The sequence below is a fragment of the Asparagus officinalis genome, chromosome 1, assembly GCF_001876935.1.
Source record: "Asparagus officinalis chromosome 1, Aspof.V1, whole genome shotgun sequence".
NCBI lineage: Eukaryota > Viridiplantae > Streptophyta > Magnoliopsida > Asparagales > Asparagaceae > Asparagus > Asparagus officinalis.
The window spans coordinates 98,443,228-98,450,222 of record NC_033794.1 but is presented as its reverse complement, the minus strand read 5'-3'; positions in this window follow the sequence as shown (position 1 = coordinate 98,450,222).

Sequence of the window (6,995 nt, the reverse complement as noted above, 5' to 3'; positions counted from 1 at the left end):
TGAAAACCCAAAACCATGCATGTATATAAATATATATAACTATATATATGCATAGAAACCAAAACTTATGTATATATATGACTATATATATATACAAGGAAACCAATAAAATATGATATATAATATTGAGCTTAATGTACTTAACACACATAATATAAATCTAGACTAAATTACCCAAGCTTGATCTTGATCTTCAATAGCTTGACTTGGTAATCTTGCGGATGAAGCTTGAACTTGGATCTTGAACTTGAATTGCATTACTTCAACCACTATATCCGCCAACCTCCATTTGATATGATCGTGTAGGCTCAATCCATCCAACCTCTAACATGTTGTTTGTCTACAATAAATAAGAAAACACAAATACTAGACCAACAACATTAGTTGTAAATTATTTGTTAAACATCATCAAAACAAGAAGGCCAACATGATGCTCTTGTTTCACAAAGAAAACAATCACTGAAGTGATAATCTTGACCAAGCAAGATTACGACTCTTCTCGAGATCAAAACCAAGTATGATCTCAAGGTATGCTGACACAGACCTCAGATCTTTCGAACAACTCCTTCTTTATGCTAGAATTCGCCAAGATCTACTAGCCCTCCTCTAAAATTCATGGATTGTACTCTCTAAACTGACAACACCTCACCCTCTTTGATAGAATTTCAGATCCCCCGAAATAGGGGTCCTAGGCTTGTATTTATAGGCTTCAGTTTTGGTGTTTTTTGGATAAGAATAAGTGATTTGGCCTCATCTTCAGTTAATAACAGCCTAACCATATTTAAGGATAATATCCAAGAAGTTGGGAGGCTCTAGACAAAAGAATCCCGCAAAAACTGTCAAAAATTGTCGAAAATGCGTTTTGGGCATTTCTGGGTGCGAGTCACCCTAGGGTGGTTCGGCTTGGCCGAGCCACCTTAGGGTGACTCGGCTTTGGCCGAGTCTTCCTAGGGTGGCTCATTAGCCGAGCCGTTTACTCAAGTTAACTAGTCTAGGTATTTTGGTTCAAAAGAAATTTTTTTGTATAAATATTTAAAACCTAGGGCTCCATGTCGGACATGTTGGCCGATATTTAAAATCTTGATGCAGGGGATTCAGTTCTCACTTTTGTTTGTGATGGTCTAACAATTAACTTCCCTTGGGAGCAAGCCACACATGAGAGTAGAATTTAGTATTTTTTAATTTTTTAATGAATGGCCATGTGAATTTGCAATTATTCGCCTCATCATTATAGAACCAAGATGTCCAAGGTGATCATGCCAAATCATAAAATCATTGGGATTAGTAGACTTCTGGTCTTTAAGGTGATACATTTCAGCTGCACTTTTTTTTGTATAATATAAACTAGAAGATAGAGAAGGTAGCTTTTCTAATACGCATTTCTTCTCAGAAATTGTATTTGTAATCAATAAGTATTCACCATTTGTCTCATTCATCGTCTCGATATGATATCCATTTCGGCGGATATCTTTAAAACTTAGCAAATTTCTTCGAGACTTTATCGAAAGTAGTGCATTATTTATGATAATTTTAGTTCATTCGGGGAGAAATACAGTGGCTCTTTCGGAGCCATCAATCAATTTAGCACTACCACTTATTGTGTTAATATTTGTTTCTTCTATTTTCAAATGAGAAAAAACTTCATGTTTTTAAGTATAGTGTGTGTAGTAGCACTATCAATGAGACAAATATCATCATCACCATTGTTTGGTCCCAAATATTTGGCATCTATTTCTTCTTTAGGAAGAAATGACAAAGAAAATTACAAACAAAAGTAAATATCAATGAAGTCCGTAAATTATAAAATTCATAAAGAAAATTACATAAAAGATGCAAAATCAATAAAATTCAAAATGTCAGGTATTTGTCATGGGATCATTTCACAACTTCAGGTTGCTCAAGGAAATCAGCTACATCGAGGTGTGTGATATCATCAGTCATGGGATCATTTCACAACTTCAGGTTGCTCAAGGAAATCAGCTACATCGAGGTGTGTGATATCATCAAGATCATCATAAACATGCTCAAGGAAATCAGCTACATCGAGGTGTGTGATATCATCAAGATCATCATAAACATTGTTTTGATTAATGAAATTTGTCTCGACATTTTTTCCTTTCCCTTTTAATGATGCCTGATAGAGATCAACAAGATGGTTTGTTGTACGACAGGTACGGGACCAATGGCCTTCTATTCCACATCGGTAGCATATTTTCTCATAATATTTCTTTTCTTCACTTTTCTTATCATTATTGTCCCACTTCTGGAAGTTGGTTTTGTATTTTGCCATGGTTATGATCATTGTGATTATAAGGCACATATCTGCCATGACCTCATCCACGACAACGGCTACGTCCCCAGCCTCTTCCACGGCCATGTCCACGCCCATGACCTTGATTTTGAAATTGAGTTGTATTCGCTTCAGGAAATGGGCTAGCACCAGTAGGTCGGGATTCATGATTTTTCAATAATAATTTATTATTTTGTTCAGCTAAAAGGAGACATGAAATCAATTTGGAGTATTTCTTAAATCCTCTCTCTCGATATTGCTGCTGCAGGGGCATATTCGAGACATGAAAGATGGAGAATGTTTTTTCTAACATATCGTCATCAGTGACATTTTATCCACACAATTGCAATTGAGAGGTAATTTTATACATTGCAGAATTATACTCACTGATTGATTTAAAATCTTATAGCCTTAAGTGAAGCCAGTCATACTGGGCTTTTGGGAGCACGACCAACGTAAAGTGGTCAAATCTCTCTTTCACATTATTCCACGGAGTAAGTGGATCTTTAACAGTTAGATATTCAGTTTTTAATCCTTCATCCAAATGATGGCGAAGGAAAATCATAGCTTTGGCACGGTCTTGATTTGATGTCTCATTTTCTTCCATAATAGTATTTTTAATACCCATTACAGCAAGATGTATTTCAACATCTAACATCCAAGATAAGTAGTTCTTTCCAGAAATATCAAGAGGCATAAATTCTTGTTTTGTAAGGTTAGTCATAGTAAAAAATGAATTGAATTAGAAAGAGAAATTTTATCTCAAAGGTTTACCCAAATTATGAACACGTGCCCAACGATGAATCTAATGGACTTGAAATGGTTTGTTTCAATGGTAGAGTCTCGTGCTGATAACGTGTTGTAAAACTAATGTCTTTTGGTGTAGCAGTTTATGTGGTAAATTATAAACTATAAAATAGAGTAGAGAAAGTAGACAAGAAGTAGAGAGAATTTTTATTTCATCAATCTTTCATTACAAAATGAGGTAGGAATACCTCTATTTATAGACAAATTAATATGATGATACATGAATCATATTAACTACTCATTAATGAACTTAGTCATTCTAGAACATATATTGTGTTGTTCTAGGAAGAAGGTTTATGTAATACGAGAATATCAAGGGGTAATACATGTATCAATTTTCTCAGAAAACTTAATGGACATCCACATTATTTAATTGTTTCATAACATCTCTGGTCTATTCGTACAAATATAGGTTCGATGTGGCCTAATATACCCGTTGGGAGGCTGGTGAAACATAATTTGTTTGTTGATGAGCATTTGATGCAGATATGACCTATACTCCACTATTTACTGTTTATTGTTTAATTATTGATTCCATCTTTAATCAGTTTGGGAAATCTAAGTTGTGAAGTACATGCGTTTTCTTAATACACTTAAATTACACCTCAAGTTTATTCAAAAAATCAAGTTGTTCAACTATCATATAAAAATATTGTTTTCTTGTGTCGATTACCAAATATGAAAAAGAGAATACCATTCATGAGGAAGGCACGTAGGATATTAAGTACCGAATTAGGAAAATAATAATAATCTAGATATGTGGGTCTATGATTGGGACATGCAATAACTATCCAAAGGATATATTAATCTCTTATCTAGAAACATTTAAGGTGAATGAGTAGGTTGATAGCTTATAGTGAGAATAACTTCTGAGATATAGATGGCTTAATGGGTTATATGTTTGCATGAAAGTAACCAAATGTTTCACAAATAGTTTGGTACGTATTCACGTGGTCATATTTGATTTAATAGTTCATTTAACAATTAAATATAGTTTTTAGTATTCAACTCATAAACAAATAGAATTTAACCACATGCATATTCAATTCGTTTGTTTAATAGACTATTCATTTATATATTTCACTTCAGACCTATAAATTTTCCATGCATCCTAAAAATTTTAAACACATATAGCCTATATATATAAGTAGTTTTTTATTTGTGAATATCATATTTATCACAAGGTCACATATTCATGGTTGTATTAGGGCGCTGCATTATAAGACTATGGAAGGATAACAAATATTTATCGAATATGAGCTGAATAATTCACAAACAACTACATAAAACTGTTAATGAATATTCGCGAAAAGTTATCGAATATTCAAATACTAATCGAATCAAATTCAAATACATATTTCTTATTTGTTTTGGATATGAATTCGAATAATCAAATATGAACCGAATATTGTTAGAATCGTAGTAAAATAATTCGGTATTAAATCAATAACCAAAATCAAATTGAATAAAATATTCTTGAAAAGAACTGTTAGGCAAAACACTTTTAGTAGAAGCACTTTTGTAAGAGATAGAAAGAACTAGAATTGCTAGAGTGAGATACGTCAAGTGACGAATCTCCTTAAGACAAATTATGCCCCCTGCTATGGTGCTTACAGGATGATCATACGCTGTCTCCAAAGATACAACACTCATTCACAACTTCAGAGAAGGACTTCTGCAAAGCTGTGTTTGCGAACCAAAACTAACCGTGCCTTCCACCACTTGACTGGAAAGGAAAACGAATGGAAGAAGAACGAACACAAATTCATATCTCTCTTAAACACACTGGATTTGATTCCATGTTGAGTGAGTTGTGAATGAGATTTTGGGTTCCTTTTATAAGGACTAGGTGTCTTTTGAAGACATCCCTTCACCAAAGGATGCACCCATTCAGAATAAAAAAAAGTGATTGTTCGGGTTCGAACAAACACAACTCAACCGAACAGTTGTGACTCTTTGTGATTAGATGTGCCCATTAAACTTTTGTTTTGGTCCATCTTCCGACTTGAATATCTCATTCATTCAGAAACTGATTTGGACAAGTAAATATACTAGATTCATTGCCTTAGAATGAAGAACGCATTCAAACTTACTCCCATCCATTTCAGACAGTGGGGCCCACTAAAAAGTTTACCTTAATTTGCTCAAAAATTCACTTGGAAAAAATCCAAGCTTCCGCAACAATCCCCCACATGAATAGAGATTCAAGAAAATTGACTCACTACGAAACTGACTCTGTAGTGAAAAACACTTTAGGAAAGCAGCTACAACAGGATAGATGAACTAGGTCTTGAACCTTTCATAGTAAAACCTTATCGGACTAACTAGACCAATCAGTGAACTAGGTCTTGAACTGTCAGTTGTAGATGTAAGCCAAGTCAACAGGTTTCATGCAGCAACTTCCAAAAATCAGCTTTGGTTCTCGGTTGTGTCCATTTTGGCTGTGGACATTCTTAGTTTCAGAAAGTGTCTTTAGAGAATCACAACCTCCATATAGATTCTCAAAGAGCAGGCCCTCAGCTCTACACTTACATAGGTGATCGTCCTATAAAGAGTAGCCTACTCTACTCCACTTGTTTTTGAAAACAAGCTATATGCATCATTAAAAGCTTTACGCTTATCCTAAACCTATTTGTAGGCCGCACTTGGTGCACTATAGGAATGGAATGGAGACAAGCTCCTAAGTACTTACTCCTCGAGTCAATCATAACTAGCTTTTCCCTTTGAACTTTGTCCGTGGGATCTCTAGTCGCCAAGTAGGGTTTCTATTAAGTCGACTCAGTATGGTTAGGCTTTTAGCCTCATTCCTCTCGATGCACAGCTTATACGCTCTCCACTTAAACCTTTAGTAAACGGATCCGCTAAGTTATCTTTTGATGCCACAAAGTCAATAGAGATAACGCCATTTGAGAGTAGCTGCTTAACAGTGTTGTATCTGTGACGAATATGTCAAGACTTACCGTTATACACAAAATTTTGTGCCCTTTGCTTCGCTGCTTGGTTGTCGCAATGAATGCATATTGCAGACACAAGCTTAGGCCATAATGGAATATCCTCAGGAAATTGTCAAAGTCACTCTGCTTCTTCACCAACTTTATCTAATGCAATAAACTCCAACTCCATCGTGGAACAAGCAATGCATGTTTGTTTTGAGGATTTCCAAGATACAACCGCACCTCCAAGAGTAAAGACATATCTACTAGTTGATTTTGATTCCTCGGAATTTGTAATCCAGTTAGCATCACTATACCCTTCAAGTATAGCTGGATACTTCCCATATCTCAATGCATAATCCTTGGTACTCTTCAAGTAGCCTACTACTTTTAATAAGGCAGACCAATGATCTTACTGGGATTACTAGTATACCTACTTAGTTTACTTACAACGCAAGCAAAATCTGGCCTTGTTCAGTTCATAAGGAACATTAAACTCCCAATGATCTGTGAATACTCCAGTTGCCTCATTACAACTCCTATATTCTTACAAAGGTGAATGAGAGAGAGGAAAGAATTTGTGTTTCATTTGATCCTAATTTATTTGAATCTTTCTAACATCTTGTCTATGTAATGTGACTGAGATAGAATGATTACATTTGGTGTTCTACTAATTTTAATGCCTAAAATTTTGTTAGCAACACTCATGTCCTTCATATCAAAATTGTTGATTAGCATTTGTTTGGTGGACTTAATGACTTCATCATTTGTCCCAAGAATCAGCATGTCGTCTACGTATAGACAGACAATAACGCTTGCCTCTCCAACTGTCTTAGTGTAAACACACTAGTCGCGTTCATTTATAGTGAATCCATCATTAATCATGATACTATCAAACTTCTCATTCCACTGGTTTGGAGCTTGTTTCAGCCCGTATAAGGACTTAACCAATCTGCACACCTTGT